Source organism: Dromiciops gliroides, chromosome 1, assembly GCF_019393635.1.
Source record: "Dromiciops gliroides isolate mDroGli1 chromosome 1, mDroGli1.pri, whole genome shotgun sequence".
NCBI classification, from domain to species: Eukaryota; Metazoa; Chordata; class Mammalia; order Microbiotheria; family Microbiotheriidae; genus Dromiciops; species Dromiciops gliroides.
The window spans coordinates 204,277,147-204,298,240 of NC_057861.1; the positions used below are offsets into that span (position 1 = coordinate 204,277,147).

The 21,094-nt window shown below is 34.8% G+C and overlaps 1 pseudogene; it reads right to left on the reverse strand.

Annotated features, from left to right (window-relative positions):
• Positions 1-10,890: 10,890 nt before the first annotated feature.
• On the reverse strand, positions 10,891-11,280 carry LOC122737261 (annotated as a pseudogene).
• Between the last annotated feature and the right edge of the window lie 9,814 nt (positions 11,281-21,094).

Below are 21,094 nucleotides of genomic sequence, written 5' to 3' on the forward strand. Positions count from 1 at the left end.
AATATTTATTTGATATTCTACGAAGCAAATTGCAAGCTACTTTTTACATGCTTATGTCAGTTAAAGGTTATTGGAAATGTTGCTTCAATATTTTTTATTTTCATAGTCCAAGATTGCTAGAGTCACACACAATACTCAAGTACTCCTTTAACTTCCTCACTGCAAAACATCTCTGACAGGTTCATACTTCATATATGTCTAGTTTCCTTGTCCCCTTTTTTTAAGTGCAGTCTATTGAACAAAGAATAAATTTCTGCTAACATGAAAGACGCAACTAGATAACTCAATGGAATGAGCACTGGGCCTGGAGTCAGGATGATCTGAGTTCAAATCCAGCCTTAGACACTTAATAGCTGTGTGACTCTGGGCAAGTCACTTAATCTCATATGCCTTACTTTCCTCTTCTCTAGAATGAATTGAAATAGGAAATGGAAAAGCACGTTAGTATCTTTGCCAAGAAAATCCCAAATAGGGTCACAAAGAGTTGGGCATGACTGAAAAATTACTGAACAACAACAGTAACATGAAAAGTCCTTCAAAACTTTTCTTATTTACTTCATATTCACCTCACATGACCCCAGAGCAGAATAGCATGAGGATATAGATTTGGAGTTGGCGATCAGGAGTTGGATTGCCTCTTCCTAGCTGTGTATTACTGACGAAGACATTCTTTTTTGTACTTAGTTTACTCGTTTGATAAATGAGAAGATGAGATAGGATGAATTTACTGCAAGTTGCCTTCCAGTTACAACTGGCAGTATTACTTGTGAAGTGTCTCCATTATTGCTGATATTCATAGTCTGGGAGAGTGTTCTAGAATAATTAAAGACAGAGACATAGTCTGTGAAATTTACCAATATTTTTTATTATAAGTTCTGGGATTCCTTACCCCAAATTCCCTGTCATTGTTAACTAAAGTTACTAGTGCATTTCTATTATCTTCTGCTAAATGTTTTAATAATACCCCTGGGGTGTTAGGGTTTGTTCTTTCTAATAGTATATAATGAGTCTACATGCTTTTGTGTACTTTTCAATGTCAATCATTAGTAAGAATTAGTATTTCCAAAATGTCATTGATTTTACCAAGTGAATAGCATCAAAATTTCACTTAGACAATATGAATTAATATTTTAATAAAATGAGTATTTATTGAGATATAATAAGATCAAAAGTGTAGATAATTATCTCTCCTCTAAATTAGGAACGTATTCTCCCATATGCCACTTTAATACCTGAGGAAAGTGAATTGGAACTTGAAGTGGGTTGCTATTAAGCATTCATTCAGCCAAGTTGACTTTGAATGTGTATAACTAATTTTTAAAGTTATTTTCTTGTTCACAGAAACTTGTCTTGGTGTCAGTCCATTTGTGGGATTTGTCAATAAGGTATCTGGGGACTTTGCTGAATATCATTTTTAGCTGCCAATAAACTTTAACATGTAATCAAATTTCCAGACCCCTAGCTCTTTCATACTTCCTAGGTTCATAAGACCATAGCTACATACTTGTATTTCTGATACTCCAAATAAAATGGTAAAGTGTATATACAATTACAAAAGAATATAATGTCTATATGTTCTTTACTTCATATTCCCACATAGTTGGAATAAAAGAAAAGTATATTGACAATTCTTTGAGGATGTGGATTCCATTTACCAATTCCCAATGACAGTATTTGTTAGTGAATACTAACAATTTTCTAATGAATGTTCAAACCCTAGGCATAACTAGTGTAAAAGAATATCAGGGTTTCTATTTAGAGAAAGGGAGTGAGGTAAAAATAAAATAAGATAAAATAAAAGTCACTTTGCCCTCAAAGTAGTCACAAGCTCAAAAAAATATTTCTTAAAAGAACTTAAAAAAGAATTGAAAAATCATATAATTGAGGTCAAGGAAAAAACTTTAAAAAAAGTTAAAACAATATAAGAAAATTATGAAAAGAAACTTAACCAATTGGAAAAAGAGGCCTAATATTTTAAGGAAGAATATATGTCCCTGAAAACTAGAATTGAGCAAGATGAATCAAATGACATTATAAGACAGCAAGAAATAATAAACCTAGGGGCAGCTAGGTGGCACAGTGGATAGAGCACCAGCCCTGAAGTCAGGAGGACCTGAGTTCAAATATGGCCTCAGATACTTGACACATACTAGCTTTGTGACCCTGGGCAAATCACTTAACCCCAATTGCCTCACAAAGAAAAAAGAAATAATAAAACTAGAAAAAATAGAAGAGAATATGAAACATCTCATTAAAGAAAACAACTGATCTGGACAAATTGTTTGACTCCCAAAGGTTATGATCAAAAAAAGAATCAGGACACAATATTACAATAAATTATTAAGGAAAAATGCCCTGATGTTCTAGAACAAGAAAGCAAAGTAGAAATAGAAAAAAAAAATCTACCATTCACTACCTGAAAGAGATCCCAGGTGGAAAACTTACAGGAATTTCATAGCCACATTTCAAAACTCCAAAGTTGAGGAGAAAATGTTGCAAGCAACACACACTCACACATACACATGCACACACTCTCTCTCTCTCTCACACACACACACAGACATATAAATAAATATTGTAGAAATACTGTCAGAATTTCACAAGACCTAACAACTTCTACCATGGAGGACAGACCTTGGAACATTATATTTAGAAAGGAAAGAGAATTGGGTTTGGTTCCCAGAATAACTTACCTAGCAAAGTTGAGTGTAATCTTGATACTTGACACATACTAGCTTTGTGACCCTGGGCAAGTCACTTAACCCTCATTGCCCTGACCCCCCTGCCAAAAAACAACAACAAAAAAATAACAACAACAACAACAACAAAAAAAAAAACAAAAAAACAAGGGACATGCAGAAAGATGTTATCTACATCCAGAGAAATAAACTGATAAATAGAAGTATCTATAGAATAATTTTACACATATATATGTATTTAATGGTAGCCATCTCTTGGATGGAGGGGGAGGGAAGAAAAAAAGAAAGAAAAAGTAAATTTACATGATAATTTTTTTGTATATTTGGAAGGAATAGCAAATAGTATGTAGTAGATTTGTCATTCATACGCAATCGTATTTTTGTTGTAGTTATGAAAATGCTTGTTTTGTTCCATGAGTTGAAAATCATTTTTTAAAAATACAAATCAGAGGGCAGCTAGGTGGTGCAGTAGGTAGAGCACTGGTCCTGGAGTCGTGAGTACCTGAGTTCAAATCTGCCCTCAAACACTTAACACTTACTAGCTGTGTGACCCTGGGCAAGTCACTTAACCCCAATTGCCTCACTTAAAAAAAATACAAATCAGAATCATGTAATTTTTCCTGAAGACATATTAGCATACTAGACTTCTACAAGGCTGGGGGTTGTGTTGAAGTTGAATAATTACACATGTGAGCTTCTGAAAGTTTGCAGCTTGTTAGCTGTTAGATCTCAGAGCTACAGTGATTTGTAGCCTCATTCACAGTGTATCTGGTACCAGTACCTATTTTAACATCTAATATCCGGTTTACTTCACTGACTAAACTAATGTTTACAAATTACAAGGTTTTCATGATACCTGCTTTATAAGAACACACAACAGTTCCCTAATACATAGCCATTTAAGTGCAAACTTTTCCATCTTGGCATCAAAAGGTCTTCATCATTTCATGTAGCCTTCCTTCTATGCAAATCATCCTCTTTAATAAAATTGACATTCATACTTTTCACCTCTTTCAATCCCCAGAATATACTAGCCATACCTACTTAATTATCAACTTTATTTCTGCTGCTGGAAATATTTTCCTATCTATAATACAATTTCTACACTTTTAGAATTACCATTTTGATATAATGTACCATTACATGTGTGGTAAAAAGTTTTAACAGTTGGTTAGCGATAATGGAGAGACGCCAGTATTTTTAAGGACCACCCTTTCAGGGAGGAGACCAACGGCATGAGCTACACATGCCAGTCTGCCTCCTACGCACGCCAGTCCACCTGCTACGCACGCCCGACTGCCTGCTAAGCACTTGACTTCCGGGATGCGAGCTTAAAAGGCAAGGAGAGAACAGAAGTGAGATATCCTTTTCCTGCTCTGCTGGTCTCCTGACTGTGCTGCACAGACGCTGACTGGAATTCGACTCGGCCCGGCTCGCGGTTAGCAGCATGCACTTGACTCGGTCTCTCTCTCTCCCCAAAGGTGGCCTTGGGCTTTTGGTGAGTTTTATACGGAATATAGACTAAGCTTAGACTTAAGACTATTTGTTTTGTATTTCTACTTTCCTATCCCTCTAATCAATATCACCTGGTAACTACCACACAATAAAGCTCTCACTAGAAAACCAGAAGCTTCTTCCATTTACTAGTCTGGGAGATAAATTAAGGGAAAGGTTAAAGAGGGGAGATTTATGATCTAATATCCAATTTTAAATCTCACACATGAACACATCAGTCAACAATTTTTTTTTTCATTTCTTTAAATTTCTCTAGCATTTATATACCATACTGTGTAATTTTGCACTTTGGTATATGCTGTCTGATTCAGTTCTCTAGTTATTTTCTATATGTAAAACATTCTGATAGTAAACTCCACAATAATAAAAACCATGCTTTCTTCTTCCTTTGTATCTTTGTTTCATTGCTTTCAAATATAGGAAGGGATGTTAAAGATTGTAAAGAATTAATTGTCAGTTGAGGTTTTTATGACCCCAACTTTTGGCTAGAATTTTTTTAAGAAACCTCAGCACGTGCACAGGCCTCTGGGGCTCGGCAAATGGCATAGTGCTCCACCCACTGGTTGTAGCCATCACCATGGTGCTGGCACCTCACATCATCACTGCTCACTGATGCTTACATGGGCCTGGCAAAATTATAATGACTGGAAGCCTAGTGAGGGCAGCCATGTGACTATCAGAGTGGCCAGCCAATTGGCTGGGGACTGTGTGTGGTCAGCCTGGGGTATTCTGGGAAGAAGAGAGGAGATTTGCCATTCTAGCTTGTAGCTGGAAGTTGACAGGATGCTGCTGTGTGTTCTCAGATGATTCCTGGGCGGTGCTGTAATTCAGGTAGTATAATTTCCCTTTACACATTTTATTTCCTTTCCCTTGATCCTACTGATCCTCTTTGTGTTTTTTTTTAAGTTCATTCTTCTTAAATAAATCATGCTCTGTTTTGAGGGAGGCTGTCTCCTTCCTTGCCCCAATATTGCAGCAAGCCACTTAGCTAACACTCCCCAATTAAAAATGAGTCCCCACAAGATATAGTTAAAGGTTCTTAATTCTCAAATGAGGAAACAGACCTGAAGAGATTATATCACTTGTTTAACATCACATAGAAGATGTCAGAGCTAGGATTCAAATCCTAATCTTCAAATTCCTAATTGAGTACTATTCCCCCTTTATTCTATGTGATATATTATTGAGTGTGCTGTTGTATACATAGTAGGTGATTAATTAGTCAATTCGGGTAAAGAATTTAAAAGGTACCTTTTGTGGAGCAGGCATAAAGTTAAACACTGAAAATACAAATAAATGCAAAAAAGTACAAAGTATATTTATTCATTATAAATCCATCTATCTCATATTAAGTGAAATTTAATAATGTATAATAATGAACTATATAACATGATATAACATATACTAGACATATTTTATGTGATAGCATGGAATATATATCAAATATATATCTTCATGTTAGATCTAGCTATCTATATTATACATACATGTAAACATATATGTGTGTATACATGTATATACACATTTGCGTATGTATATTATATATATGTGTGTGTGGGTATTAGAATTGTTATAAAACATTATTTTTAGCCGGAATTTAAAGAAAGTCAAGGAACTAAGGAGCAAGAGATGTAGTAGAATTATATTCCAGGAATGGGAGATAGCCAGGGAAAATTCACAGATTTTTATTCAATCTTGGAGGGGATAGAGAACTATTGGTGTACACTGAATGTTTTAGAGGGAAAAAAACAGTCAAAGGGAATATTGAAGAATAGAGCCCAATTGAGGAGAGATGTGTAGAAATAACAACCAGAAGGCTATTGGATTCATCCAGGAATGAGATGATGCTGTCCTCCATAAAGTTGATGATAGTGTCAGAGAAATGGGACATATATTAAGAATGGTACAAAATTATATTACTTGATGAGGTTATATCAAATAATTTATGTGAATTATTTTATTAATATTATATAATATTGGTATGAAATTTTGGCCAAGGATAAAATTTATAAAATGTGGTACCTTATCAGAAATGGAGAGTCAAACAGAGTGAGAAGTCATGGCTAACATCTGCATTGGAGTCTTGATGATTGGGAGCATGATGGTGACCTCTGCAATAACAGGAAAGTTAGTAAGAGAGGAGAATTTATGAAAAATAGAAAATGAGCTATTTTTATATGTAAAGTTATCAATTGAATATTCAATTTGAGATTTTTAATAAGCTTGGAAATGGAAGAATGAAAGTCAGCAGAGAGGTTAAGGCTGGATAAGTAAATCTGATAATCACTAGAACACAGGTGATAATGGAATTCATGGGAGCTGATGAGAACACCAAGTAAAAAATATAGAGAAAAAAAGAACAGAGGCTCAAGTATAGCGCCCTTGGGAACATCCAGGGGTTAGGGTGAATAATCTGGATGGACAATCAACAAAGGAAACTAAGGAGCAATCATACAGGAAGAGGAACAAAGAGAGAGAAATGTCATGAGAAAGTGGAAAAAAGAAAAAAATCAAAGTAGAATACAGTAAACAAAATTCCTGAAGCCTGTAGAGAGGCAAAGGAGGAGCTTTGAAAAAACTCAGATTCGGTTCAATGATGAAGTTAGAATCCAAAAAACAGTGGAAAGAATAGAGTGTGATTAAAGAAAATAGACTAATTGAATATAGATGACCTGCACATGGATTTTATTCACAAAAAGAAGGACAATTGCTAGCAAGGGTGAATAGGTAAAGTTATGTTTTTTTTTTGAAGACAGAGAGATCATTTTTGTAGATGGTAAGGAACCAGTTAGTAGACATGGATTAATTGAAAACAAGTAAGAATAAAATAGTTGGAAGAGGCACTCCCCTGGAGCAGAAGCAATGGAATAAGATAACTTATGCATTTAGAGGGCTTAGCCTAGGTAAGAAGATGGGATACATCTTCACATAAAAAAGGTGAAGGATGAAATTATTGCAGAAGGTATATAAGTGATGTGAGATAAGGTAGGTTTAAACAGAGGGAACTCTTTTCAAATGGAGTTTTTAAATTTTCAGTGAAATATGAACTATGCTTCTCAGCTTAGAATTGGGAGGATGGAAAATCTGATGAAAAATGAAAACTGGAAATGGCTTTGCATTGAATGCACAAAAATTATTTAGGAATGTATGAAAAAGATTGTAATTTACATTTTAGTGGATCTACATTGTGAGCAAATAAGGCAGAAACAAGACAGACAATTATAGAGACTCTCTCTCTCTCTCTCTCTCTCTCTCTCTCTCTCTCTCTCTCTCTCTTTCCTGCCCTCCCTCTTTCTCTTTTTATATCCCTATCTCTTTATTTGTATGTCTTTGTCTTCTTTCTCTGTATTTCTCTGTCCTATATATGACTGTGATTCTCTCTGCCACTACATGACTTTATATCGGTCTCTCTAACTCTGTCACTCTATTTCTCTGTCTCTGAGTTATAAAAGTCTTGATGTGTAAAGGACTGTCTTGCCTCAATGAGGGTACAATTGAAATTATGCAATATAAATTTTTATTAGTCCCAGTCACCATACTTTTATAATTTATTCCTGACCTTTGAAGTAGTAGTAGGAGTAAATGCAGAACTTGATGGGAGTAATATAAGTGTCTTCTTTCATAGGGGAATATCAGTGATAGGATAAAATTTCCAAGGCCTCAAGGGAAGAGGACAAAATAAAATTTAACTGATTCACCAAGGACCTAACATAGGGAAGAAAGAGAATGCACTGAATTCAGGGATGAATCTTGATGTGATGATAAATAATCAACCTCAAAATAGGCAGATTAATGGATGATGTCAGTAAAGAGAGAGCCTGAGAGTGTCAGTGCTAAGCAAGTAATATTCTAACTCCATTGCCTGACAGTGTGTGTGTGTCTGTGTGTGCGTGTGTGTGTGTGATTAAAGGAAGTATGAATGAAAGTTTAACTAGTGCTAGATTTGATGTTCATGAATACCATGCCAGTAGGTGGGATCCAGGTCTCAGTACAAGAAGATGGATGGAACTGGAAAGGAAAAATTTCAATCTTAAAATAAAGTAGTTTCTTACAAAACAGGCATATTAGAGATCAAAGTAAAAGAGATGGGTAAGTTAGTGTTCAAATTTTTGGGCTGGTGTGGAGAGGTTGTTTGGAAAGTGGAGAGAATAAGGGAGCAGTCAGTGAGGTATGTCTCATATTTAATCTACAACACATCTGAGATGCATTCCCATCCTTTATTTCATTGTTGAGTTCCTCTCTTTAACATGTTACTAAAACATACATCCTATGCATGAAGCCTGTTTCTGATTCTTCCAAATTGTGGTATCATCCCTACCAAACTACTTTGTATGTATTTGTATTTAGTGACTATATTTATGTTACCTGTATTTGTACATTATTTATTTTTCATCATGGGTGTTTTGGATCATTTTGATCAAAGTATCTAAGTGTTTCAGTTAAACTCATCATTATGGTATTGCTCTTACTGTATACAATGTTTGTTTCCACTCAGTTCATATTGTAAGAGTTCTGACAGGATTTCTCAGTATTTTCTGAAACCCTCCTGCTTGTCATTTATTATAGAAAATTAATATCCCATTCCATTCATATTCCACAATTTGTTCTGCCATTCCCTAATTGATGGGCATCCCCTCAATTCACAATTCTTTGATACCACAAAAAGAGCTGGTATAAATATATTTGTACAAATATGTCTTTTCTCCTTTTCTTTGATTTCTTTGTCATGCAGGGCTAATGGTTTTATTGCCAAATAAAGGGTATGAACAGATTTATACTCTTTTGGGCATGATTCCAATTTGTTTTCTATGTGAGAAAGAATATAATTATTAATAACTAATTTATTGGGGACCCAAGGACCCAGGTTTAGTTGGCTTTTTCTTTGCCTCACTTAAGAAAGGTCAGTACTTGAGAAAGTTCTGGTCTCTTTCAAAATCAACTGAAAAGAACAACAACAAAAAAATGAAATCCCCATCAGGTAAATCTAATTTTAATTTGGAACACCCTCAACTCACATCACCCAATGGAATTGAGTGATGCCAATCAGCTTTGGTAAGTGTATGGTGTATGGTGACTCACCTCTATCAAAAGAAGATGATAAAAGCCTTTACCACAAGGGGCTCAAGGCTTTTGCCATCTTGTATCATACCTTTGGCTGAGGAAGGATGTTGGTTGGTGAGTGCTCTCCTCTTAAGACAAAATAGGTAAAGTTGGGCTTCTGAACCCTGGTTGTAGGCCATATGCTCTCTCTTAGAGACATGGTGCTGGAGTTTTTCTGCTTCTGTTAAAAGCCACATAGTCAATACTTTCATAATAAATACTTACTGTCAAAATGGGTGCAATAGAAATTATTATATAGTCATTAATATATAAGTAGCAAATAATTTAGAAAACCCAGCCTATCCCTAATAATTATAAAAATACATCCAGAAGGTTTGGACTAGTTCACAACTCCATCAATTGTTCATCAGTGTCTTTACTTTTCCAAATCCTCTCCTAAATTTTTCACTTTACCTTTATGTCATATTAGCCATTAAAAAAAAGTGAGGTTGTATATGAGTATTGTATTTAATATGCATTTCTCTGGTTATTAGTATTTTAGATAATTTTTCATATGAATATTAAGAACTTTGATTTCTTCTAAAAATGTCCTGTTCATATCCTTTGAAAATTTATCAATTAAGAATAACTTATATTGTTATAAATATTTCTCAATTTCCTATACATCTGAAAAATGAGATTTTTATCAGAGAAACTTGCTGAAATTTTTCTATTTTCTTCTTTACTTCTAATTTTGATTGCATTTGTTAGTGTAAAAATATTTTAAATTCCATGTAACAAAATTATACATTTTACTTCCTGTTACTGTATCTATCTCTTATTCACAAACTTTTCCCTTATCCATAGATCCGATAGGTATTTTTCCCATACTCTACTAATTGACTTATTCTATCACCTTATATGTCCAAATAATTTTCTCATTTTGACTTTCTTTACTATTTAATGTGAGATGTAGATCTAAATCTAGTTTCTGACAAAGTGCTTTACAATTTTCCCTGCAATTTTTCATTAAATTAGGAGGTTCTTGTCCCCAATCTTGGATATTTGAGTTTATCAAATAATAGATCACTGAAATTTCAAGGATTAAAGCCTAGATTGTGGAATAAAAGAAGAAATTGACTGAATTCTCCCAAGATTCCCATGCAAGCAATTTAAAATTTACTTCTCATATTGAATCTTGGAATGAAATGGGGGAAAAAAGATAGGGTGGGACATTCTTCTAGTCAAAGACAGATTGAGAATTAAAAAAAAAAAAAGATATGTGATACAAGATTGGAGGCTCTACCAAAACCCATGTGGATGAAACACCAATGAATAGTAGGTGGTAGCAAGAAAAACAGCAGCAATTTTAAAACCTTTGAAGTCAGTGATGATAAGGGAACCTGCCAACTGTTTAGAAAGGAATCAACTGCACCCTTGTACTGGAAGAAGCATTGGATCCTATTTAGCAACTCCATTGTCCCTGCCCATTTCTGGGTCTTAGTTAAGGGGATAGAGGAGTAGTTTCGCTTGTTTGTTTTTTTTTTTTTGTTTTTTGGCCTATTCACATTTTATTTTCCACAGTGCAGGTAACTGACAGTCTTTCCCTCCTTTATTCCCTCTCCAACCAGAGAGGTCAAGCCTTTCCCATAGACCCTGCCTTGGTTGCCTGGGTATGCTGGAACTCCTGCTGCAACTGAGTCAGGGCTTCATGTTGTTTTTCAGACTGTTTCTCAAGGTCTCAGAGCTGAGATTCATATCTTTTAATCTCTGCTGTGATATAGTCTAGTCTCCTGACCACAGTAGCTCGAGACTCCCCCAGTTCCTGTTTGACCAACACTGCGCCCAGAAGTTTAAACTCCACATTGGATTCATCAAGTAATGCTAACTCTTCTTTCATGATGTTATTTTCTGTCAGTTGTACCTCCAGCTTCTGTTGACTAGACATTGACTTACTCAAGTCCTTCTGTAGCTGCTGGTACTTCTCCAATTTACCCTGAAGCTTTTTCTGAATCATCTCTGACATGGTGTGGAGAGGGGCCTGGGTATCACAGAGAATAGGCATGGGAGAGCATCACTGCACAACCAGCAGCCTAGCACTGCCCTCTACAGATCCCCATGCCTGTTCCAGCCCACCTCGGCCCCTACATGTGCCCCCTAGAGGAGTAGTTTTCCTCAAGATGATGTAGGACCCCTGAAGAGTTGTATGAGTTTTGGTCCTAAGGGATCAGAGACTGAAGAATGCTATCATATTTTGTCTTAATGAAGAAGGGACCCTGAAAAGCATAAGAATTATCAGGAATATAAAGGGAATGAGAATGACAAAAAAAGAAATAAGTTGGCCAAACTATACCAGATCTCAAATTTTATTACAAATCAGTAACCATCCAAAAAAAAATCAGTTACTGCTTATGAAATAAAATGCTGGATTAGTGGAATAGATTAGGTACAGAAAAAGTAGGAATAAATAACCATAGTAAATAAATATTTCACAAACTCTAATATCCAAGGTTTGGGGACAAGGAATCACTATTAAACAAAAATTTCTTGCCAAACTGGATAGCAGTTTGGCAGAAACTAGGTTTAGCTTAACACTGAGCACCAACTTTCAAGACAAGATTAAAATGGGCAGATTATTTAAACATAAAGTATAATGTCGTAATAAATTTTGGGTAATATGGAAGATTTTACTTGTCAGATCTATGAATGAGGGAAGAAATTTTGACCAAACAAGATATAGAGAGCAGTATAGGATGTAAAATAAATAATTTAGATGGCATTAAATTAAAGGTTTTGCACAAACAAAAACAATATATATAAGATTGGAAAGAAGGAAAATGGAAAAAAAAAGCAGTACAGAAAATTTCCCTGACAAAGGCCTCATTTCTCAAATATATAGAGAATTGATACAGATTTAGAAAAAAATCAAGTCATTTCCAAATTTATCAATGGGTAAAGGATATGAACAGTTATTATTTTTTCTTTTTTTTAGTTTTTTTTTTTTAATGAGGCAATGAAGGTTAAGTGACTTGCCCAAGGTCACACAGCTAGTAAGTGTCTGAGGCCGCATTTGAACTCAGGTTCTAATGAATCCAGGGCTGGTGCTCTATCCACTGAACCACCTAGCTGCCCCTGATATGAACAGTTTTAAGAAGAATATATTAAAGCTAGCTATTTAATCGTATGAACAAATTCACTAAATTGCTTTTGATTAGAGAAATACAAGTTAAAACAAGTCTGAGATTCGACCTCATACATATCAGATTGGCTAACATAACAGAAAATAACAATGACAAATGTTATGTAGGATATGTAGAAAAATAAGGACACTAATTCGCTCTTGGTCAAGTTGTGACCAGACCCAACCATTCTGGAGAACAATTTGATACTACATCCAAAGGATTATAAAACTGGTTATACATTTTAACTCAGCTGTGCAATTACTAGAATTGTTTCCCCAAGAGATAAAAAGAGGTGCCTATTTATATCAAAATATTTGTGGCATCTCTTTTCGTAGTCTCAAAGAATTTGAAATTAAGGCAATACCCATCAATTCGGGAAGGGCTAAACAAGTTGTGATATATGATTCTGATGGCATACTAGTGCAGTTTAAGAAATCACAAGAATGGTGGTTTCAGTAAAGCCTAGAAAGTCTTACATGAACTCTCAAAAAGTAAAGTGACCAGAACCAGAAAACATCGTGTACAATAATAGCAATATTGCATGTTGGTAAACTGTGAATTACCAATTATCAACAATATGATAATCCAAGATAATTCAAAAGGAGTTATGACAAAAAATGCTATCCACTTACAGAAAAATAACTGAAAGAGTTTTAATATGCATTAAACCATTTTTTAAACTTTATTGTTCTTATTCTTTTATGGTTTGTGTTTGCTTTTTAACATGAGTAATATGGCAATGTTTTAAATGATTGCACACGTATTATATATATATATATGTATATATATATCTATTTAGATGTATATATATATATATATATATATATATATATATATATATATATATATATAGGTGTAGATTGAGATAGAGATAATTGACTGCCTTTTCAAAGAGTGGACAGGAGAGGAAGGGAAAGACAAAGAGAATATAGAAATCAAATTTTTTTTAAATGGCTTTTAATTTTTTTATATGTGATTAAGAAAATTTGAATGAAAAAATCCACCTTTATAGGTGGTATATACAGCATTTTCATTTTTCATAATGTTAAGTGGTTTTTTTACTGAAATTAAACAGTAATTAATCAATTTTTTCATAAAACAAGCATGTAGTCTTATTAATTCAATATTCTGTTTTTATTTTTGTTTTGTTTTGTTTTAAACTTTTAAATTTATTATTCTTTTGTTTTATGTTCATGATTATACTTTGAATTTTTAATTTCCTCTTTTTCTAATTTTTTAGTTGCATGGCCAATTTGTTGATCAATTCTTTCTTTTAGTAATGTACATATTTATTTTTCTCCTTGTTTAGAAATTTATTTTCCAAATTCCATGTAAAAACAAATTTTGACATCAGTTTTTTAAAACTTTGTGTTCCCACTTCTTTTCCTCCCTCCCTTCCCAACTCCCACCCCCAAGAACTCAAGCAATTAAATATAAGTTATACATGAATAGTCATGGAAAATATCTCCACATTAGCTAGGTTCTGTGAGAAAACAGATAAAAACAAAACTTCAGATGAAGGAACTGTCAAAAAATGCTTCATTCTGTTTTTAGATACCATCAGTTCTTTCTCTGTGGATGGATTGAAACGTTCCTAAGTCTTTCAGAGTTTTATTGGATCATTGTATTGATGAAAATAACCACATACTTCCCAGCAGATCACCTTAAACTATTGCTGTTATTTTTTATACAGTACATTTCACTCTGCTTTGGTTCATATGGGTCTTTCCAGGTTTTTCTGATAGCATCCTGTTCATCATAACTTTTTTATAGAACTTTAAACTTGACTAAGAATTTTCTTCACAACAGTTGAGCAAAATAGGTACCATAGGTTTTGCCATTATAGTCAATCATCATAACTATTTCTCACCATTTTAATCTCTTCCCATGATATTTACAGTATTTTCTATCTTCTTTTACCTATTCCTCCTCAAAAGTGTTTTGCTTCTGACTGTCCCCTCCCCTGCTCTACCCTCCCTTCTTTCACCCATCCCTCCTTATCTTCTTGCTCCCCCACCCTTTTTCTGTAGGGTTAAATAGATTACTCCTCCCAATTGGGTTTGTATGTTATTCCCTCCTTGAGCCCACTCTGATGAGATTAAGGTCTTTTAGCTAATTCTGTGTTCTAAATTTTCTTCTTCCCTCCCTCCTCAAACCTCCCTATGCAATTAAGCAATTGAATAGAGTTATGAAGAACATCTTCACCTTCCTCAAAAGTATTTTGCTTTTTAGTACTCTCTCCCCCAGTCTGCCTTTCCTTCCTTCCCCACTACTTCCCATCTCCTTCCCCTCCCACTTTCCTTCAGGGCAAAATGTTTTACTATACACACTTGAATATGTATATTATTTCCTCTTTGAACCAAATCTGATGATAGTAAGTTTCATTCACTCCCCTAATCCTTCACCCTTTCCCCTCCCCTCCATAAGCTTTTTCCATGTTTCCTTCATGTGAACTGCCTTTCCCCAGTCCACCTCTCTTCTTCCCCCTCCCCCAATGCATTCCTCCTACCATTCAACCCTATTTTAAAGATGTCATCATGGGTTACATAGGTGGAACAGTGGACAAAGCACCAGAGCAGGACCCAGGAGGCTCTGAGCCCAAATCTGGCCCCAGACATAAGACACCCCACCCTGCCTGCCCAATAAAAAAAAAAAGATAAAAAAAAATAAATGCTTTACATATATCATCCCTTCATATTCAGTTCAGACCTGTGTCCCCTGTCATATGTATTCCTTTCAGCTTCCCTAGTACTGAGAAAGTTCTTATGAGTTAGAAGTATTATCTTTCTATGAAGGAATATAAACAGTTTAATCTTTTAATATGCCTCATGATTTTGTTTTCCTGTTTACCTTTTTATGATTCTGAAGGGTCTTGTATTTGAAAGTCAAATTTTCTTTTCAGTTGAGGTCTTATGATCACAAATGCCTAAAAGTCCTCTTTTTCATTGAAGTCCCATTGTTTCCTCTGAAAGATTATAATCAGTTTTGCTGGGTAGGTGATTCTTGGCTGTAGTCTCAGTTCGTTTGCCCTCTGGAATATCATATTCCATGCCCTGTGGTCCTTTAATGTAGATGCTACTATGTCTTGTTTTATACTTACTATAGTTCCTTCAATTTCTATTTTGCCTTCTGCTTCTAGAATATCAGGGCAATTTACACTGAAAATTCCTTGGAAGATGGTGTCTAGACTCTTATTTTGTTCATGGTTTTTAGATAGTCCAATGATTTTCAAATTATCTCTCCTGGATCTATTTTCCAGGTCAGCCATTTTTCCAAGGAGATATTTCATATTTCCCTCTATTTTTGAATTCATTTGTATTTGCTTTATTGTGTCTTGTTTTCTCATAAAGCCACTAGCTTTCATTTGTCTAATCCTAATTCTTAGGCAATTATTTTCTTCAGAGAGCTTTTTTATCTCCTTTTCCATTTGACTTTTCTCACTGTTGAGTTTTTTTTTCATGACTCCTGCATCTCTCTCATTTTTCTTTCCATTCTTTCCTCCACCTCTCTAAAATCTTCCTTCTATCTCTCCTACTTTTGATTCAAAGTCCCTTTTGAGAAATTCCATGGCCTGAGACCAATTCTTATTTTTCTTGGAAGCTTTGGATGTAGGGGCCCTGAGATTGCTATCCTCTTCTGAGGGTGCACCTTGATCTTCCTTGTCTCTAAAGAAACTTTCTGTAGTTTTCAACTGTTTTTGCTTGCTCATCTTTGCATCTTTTACTTGACTTTTAACTCTATCTCACAGGGTGACCCTACTTCCAAGCCACACTGACCCAAGCGTCAGAGGGTCCCAGATGTTTCCAATTTTAGGGAAGGCATGTATTCCCTTGCCTGGCCTATTCTCTGGTCTGAAGATAACCTTAAGCCAACTTGCTAATTAACCAACCAGCAAAACATTCGGTGCTGTGATTTGTAGCTTCAATGAGCTTGCAACCCTCCCTGACCTGGGCCTCCTGCTACTCAAGATTTCTTCCTGGTTCCCCATTGGAGTGGATAGCTGAATTCCTCCTTAGGTCCTCCATAAACCCCTCTAATCTCCCCCAACCCAGCTATTTACCCCTCTTACCATTATCTTAGTTCAAGAAGATGATGCTGCTGAAGCTGATTCTGAGGCTTAGGGGTAAGTTTCTCTGGTGCAGCCTGCCTGTGGACTGTGTTGGCACTATCACAGGGTTGGACTCTCCTTGAAGCCCAGCACAGCCCCCTCTTAGCTGTCTTTGGTTGGAGAATAATCTTAGCCTGTCTTTTTGTAGGTTTTGCTGCTTTAGGTATTGTTTTATTGCTCTTTTGGGGGTAATTGTTTCAGGAGCTCTGTGGATATAATGTCTTTCCTCTGCCACCTTGGCTCTGCCTCCCCTTTGGTCTCTTCTTGATTCTGCCCCATGATGCACATATTTAAATATTTTTTAATCTAACTAATGCTTTAACTGCTTCCCACAAATATTAGTATGTTGTCTCATTGTAATTTTCTACATGAATTCTTTTTACAATGAGACATTTCACATTTTCTTTTATGTTTTTCCTTCTTTTGATTCTATTTTATAGTTTCTAGATGTATCACTAAGTCTTTCACCTCCATGTGACCAATTATACTTTTAATGAACCATTTTCTTTAATGAGCAAGATGGTTTGAAAAAATTATCAGAAGTCTTATGAGAACTTATTCAAAGTGAGGTGAGAAAATCGTACATAGGGACAAAAATATTTTGGTTTTTTTTTTGTCTGTTTTTTTTTTCTTTTGTTTTGTTTTTGTGGGGCAATGAGGGTTAAGTGACTTGTCCAGGGTCACAGAGCTAGGAACAACAAAATTGTAAGGATGGTCCACTGTGGAAGACTTAGTTACTCCAATCAAGACATTTATCTAAGACTATAATAAATGACCCAGGATGACAGATTCTATCTAAACCTATAGAGAAAATTGATGAACTTTGAATGCAAATTGAAACAAACTTTTGCCTTCTCTTGATTTTTTTGTCTTTGTTTTCTCTTGCAAAATGACTATTATAAAAATGTTTTGCATGATGTCATATGAATAATCAATATCAATTTTTTTGCCCTCTCAAAAAGGAAGAACAAGCAGGAAAGGGGAAGATAATTTGGAAATAATTTTTAAAGGTTAATTTTCTACATGTAATTGGGAAATATTCAATGAAATAAAAATTCATTTAAAAATAAATATTTTTCTTGTTGTTTTTTATACCCCTTTTCCTTTTGGCAAATTTCTGGTTTTAAGGAATTAATTTCCTCAGTAAAGTTTCTTTTTTATGTTTTCTAATCTATTTTCCAAATATAAAAATATTTTACTATTTTCCAATTACACATAAAAATGATTTTCACCATTTCCTTTTCCTTTTTTTCTTCCAGGGCAATGGGGGTTAAGTTATTTGCCCAGCTAGTAAGTGTCAAGTGTTTGAGGCCAGATTTGAACTCAGGCATTCTTGAATCCAGGATAGGTGCTTTTTCCACTGTGCTTCCTAGCTGCCCCCAACATATCCTTTTAAGATTTTTGAGTTCCAATTTCTCACCCTCCATCTCTTCTCTTATCCTTCCTTGAGAAGATCTGGAATTTGTTAATATTTCTCCATGTTCTTCTTCTGAGTTTGTACCTTGATAATCCCTCTCACCATAGTTTTGTTTTGTTTTGTTTTTTTCAGGACAATGAGGGTTAATTTACTTGCCCAGGGTCACACAGCTACTAAGTGTCAAGTGTCTGAGGCTGGATTTTAACTCAGGTCCTCCTGAATCCAAGGCTGGTGCTTTATTCACTGTGCCATCTAGCTGCCCCCTATGCTCCTTTTACTATCGTATTTTTATAATGTTTTCCTTTCATTCCCATTTCTTTAACCAAGTTTCCATCTACTTCTTTGTTTTTAAAAATCATTATTCATCTCTTCCAATAATTTTGTCATATTCCTATTTTTCTTCCTTGTAGTTGTTTTGATTTTATTATCTTCATCTGAGGTTACTGTGGCCATAAGTTATACTGCTCCTAAAGTGCCCTATTTCTTCATGGCTGAAGGGGTACCTCTCTGTCCTTAAATTGTGACACAGAATGAGTTTATACAACAGAGTTGCCAAACAGAATTTGATGTTGTATCTAGTACTAGCACCAGGGTTCTCAGTAAGCTGTTTCTGACCAGTTCCCTGATCCCCTTACAATTTTTTTTTCTTAGGAACTCCTGAAATTGTCTTCTGCTCATATTGCCAGCACCAAGTCCCACCATTGGTCTTGTACCTACATGGGCTCAACTCCCATGTCATATATCTCTCCTTCAGACTTTCTAAGTTCTTTTGAGATGGAGGTATATCTCTGCTCTGCCACTCCAAAATTCAATTTAAAATATTTTTTTAGCATTGTTTGTAAGAGGAAGTTGGGAGATTCCAACGATTCTGCTTCTTATACTCTGCTATCTTGGCTCTCCCTAACCTCCCCAAAAAAGAAAAGTCCCCAATTACATTTCATGAATAGTTTCTTTGGAAATCCCTAAACACCATGTATCTTAGACTTATTGATACAAACTGGCTTATTGATATTCCAATATATCCATTTTCAATTTTTAATGTGAGGACACTGAGACCCAGAGGTGTCAAATAATGAGGCAAGGGTCATACCAATGTAAATCTTATATTTTAATACAGACCCTTATACTACAATCTATAAATTCTTCCTTGTAATGTACTCTTTATCAAGGGCACACTATTGGCTATTATACTTAATGTCAAATTTGTCAGACTTCATTATGATCCCCAGCCCATCACCTTCTAGTCTTCCACAGACTTTCCCTGCTTATTCACTGTTATTTCCCTTCCATTCTCTAAATCAAACATTTTAAATTTTTTCTTCCCTCTTTGCTAGTTTTTCTCACTTGTTTCTTAATCATAACCTAAGTTTTCCCATGAATCAGGAAAAAGTCATTCTTAAGTCAACCTCATCAAAATCTTTTCAATATCACTTTTCTTTATTTAGTTATTGATGAGTTCTACCCCTATGTTTTAAGGCTATGTAATACAAAATATATGGGTTGGTGCCAGAACCAGAGGATGGAGTGGAAGTGATTTATCTAGGTCTGCATTGCTAGTGTAACAATTGGAGTGATGCCCCCTGCTGGAGAGATATTGTAAGAAAGCTCCACCAGGAGGAGAAGGCATCTGAGGGCAAGCCATGTGCCTTGGAAGGTCAGTTCCTTGACATCAGGAAGTGATGTTTTATGTTTCTGGTTTAGACAGGAGGCTTGTGGGATGAAGATGGGATGAGGTACTCTCTTTTGTCAGGACCTTGTAGAGAATGGAGCTAGAAAATGCTGCCTCCCTGAGATAGATAGATATAGGAATCTAGGCCTCTTTCTCTCCACCAAATTCTTATGCTCTTTAATAAATGCTTAAAAGTCTAAACTCTTGCTAAAACTTCTAATTTATTGGTGAACACTCATTAGATTTTTAGACAGTATAGCTAGATAGCAACTTTACACTAGTACATGCCAAAGTCTAAGTCTTCCTGAATTCAAACTCAGCCTACCATATCAGACTTATCTCTGACTTAACTTATACCATTCAGAGGGTAGATATGGATTCAAAACCAATTCTTTTGACAGAAAATATTAGTTTAATATTATAAATTTTATAGCATAATTTATGCTTTGTATTAAAGTAGCAAGTTAATTTATTTATAAGGTGGATAAGATTCCTTTTTTAGGTTACAGATAGCTAGATACCTAAACATATACATATAGATAGATATAGATTTTTGTTTATGTATATGTAAGTGTAGATGTGTTTATGTGTATATGTGTGTATGTGTATATGTATGCGTATACTTATAAGTATATGTTTATGTATATAAAATTGTATGTCATTACAGTTTTAGAATAATCAAAGTCTATGTCACATCTGAGGGGAGACTTACTGTTGTGTTACGCACATAAATGGTTTCCTAAAACTGATGCATTAACTGCAAACCTGATAGTGTAACTGGAAGTCAAAAAGGAGAAACAGATAAAAATAACATCTTAGGGTGATGCAACATTAATATAACTGATTTTTCTCTCATCGATTTCTTCCTGTTGTCTTCACAAAAGACTTATTTCACCATTTTACACAGAGCTTTTTATTGTGGGTAAACATTTGCTAGGAAATTGTCTTTCCAAATGACTTAGACCATTAACAACATCATATATAAGAACCCAGCTATGTAAATGGAGGCCTCTGGAGACCATGTATCTCTTTAACACTATGGAAAAAATATGTAAAGGGGAGACAATATTATGCCATGTTTTGATACAATTCTTTACCCAAGGGATTAGATTTTTTTAACCTTTTGCAAAGGCATGAATAAGAAAACAGTGAAAATTTCAGTGAATAAAAATACAAATAAGTAGAAAAAAATTTAAAGAAAAAAATAAACTAAAACACAAGATCTGATCCCCAGTCTCAGCCCACAATGTATAGGGAAACAAATATAAATTGCATAGAAATAATATTTTAATTTAATGGATTAAAACAACAATTATTCAATTAACATATTTATTAAGTATCTCACATGGTTCTGTGAAAGGCACTGGAGATATAAAACCAAAATTGAAATGGCCCCTAACTGAAGCTATTTATAATATGTAATTGAGAAATAGTAAAGATATAAGATTATTTCTGGGACTGAGA